We start from the raw sequence: 1131 nt of genomic DNA, 5'->3' as shown, positions 1-1131 counted from the left end.
GGGATCTTCCACATCATTGGTTAATTTTATCCCTTAAACACTTTAGCTTTTATAATTTACTTTATCTTTAATTATGTGTATATGTATATGTGTGAGGGTATGTACATGAGTTTTAAGTACCTGTATGGGCCAGAAAGAGATGTTGGATTCTTGGAATGGGTTCTGAGCTGCAAAGTACATAATGTTGAAGACTGAACTCTGATCCTCTGCAAGAGCAGAGCAGGCTCTTAATGGCTCAGTCACCTTTCCAGACCCATTTTTATTCTTTGGAATCCATACTTTCGTCTGTTGAGGACTCTCTATCTGAGTAAGCAGACTGGATGTGCATTGTATCTTATCTCCCCTAAAAAAGTTTTGTCGCTTCTTCCTCGGTGCTGCCTATGAGGTGGCTGCCATCTGTTTTGCGGCATCATGGCTGCCCTCCGGCCTCTGGTGAAGCCCAAGAACGTCAAAAAGAGGACCAAGAAGTTTATCAGACACCAGTCAGACCGATATGTGAAAATTAAGCGAAACTGGTGGAAACCCAGAGGCATCGACAACAGGGTGCGGAGAAGGTTCAAGGGCCAGATCCTGATGCCCAACATCAGTTATGGGAGCAACAAGAAAACCAAGCACATGCTGCCCAGCAGCTTCCGAAAGTTCCTGGTCCACAATGTCAAGGAGCTGGAGGTGCTGCTGCTGTGAAACAAATCTTACTGTGTTGAGATTGCTCACAACGTGTCCTCTAAGAACCGAAAACCCATTGTAGAAAGAGCAGCACAGCTGGCCATCAGAGTCACCAATCCCAATGCCAGGCTACGCAGCGAAGAAAATGAATAGATGGATTGTGTGCATGTTTTATGTTTAAATAAAATCACAAAACCTGCCATTGTAAAAAAAAAAAGTTTTGTCACACAACCAATATTAAAGGAGGAAAAATTGGGGCTGGAGCGATGGCTCAGTGGTTAAGAATACTGGCTGCTCTTCCAGAGGTCCTGAGTTCAAGTCCCAGCACATACATGGTACTTAACAATTATCTATGACTGTAGTCTCATGAATACCAATGCCCCCTTCTAGCATGCGGATGTACATACAAGACAAAAAGCACCCACATGCATAAATAAATAAATAAACAAATCTCTTTTTTTAAAA

The 1131-nt window shown here is 42.7% G+C and overlaps 1 pseudogene; it reads left to right on the top strand.

Moving 5' to 3' along the window:
- Positions 1-365: 365 nt before the first annotated feature.
- Positions 366-883, top strand: LOC110303731 (large ribosomal subunit protein eL32 pseudogene; annotated as a pseudogene).
- The last annotated feature ends 248 nt before the right edge of the window (positions 884-1131 follow it).

Source organism: Mus caroli, unplaced genomic scaffold, assembly GCF_978045245.1.
Source record: "Mus caroli unplaced genomic scaffold, Mus_caroli_1 scaffold_9, whole genome shotgun sequence".
Classification (NCBI taxonomy): Eukaryota; Metazoa; Chordata; class Mammalia; order Rodentia; family Muridae; genus Mus; species Mus caroli.
Note: the sequence above shows the minus strand (reverse complement) of the source record. Positions and strands in the feature narration are given on the sequence as shown.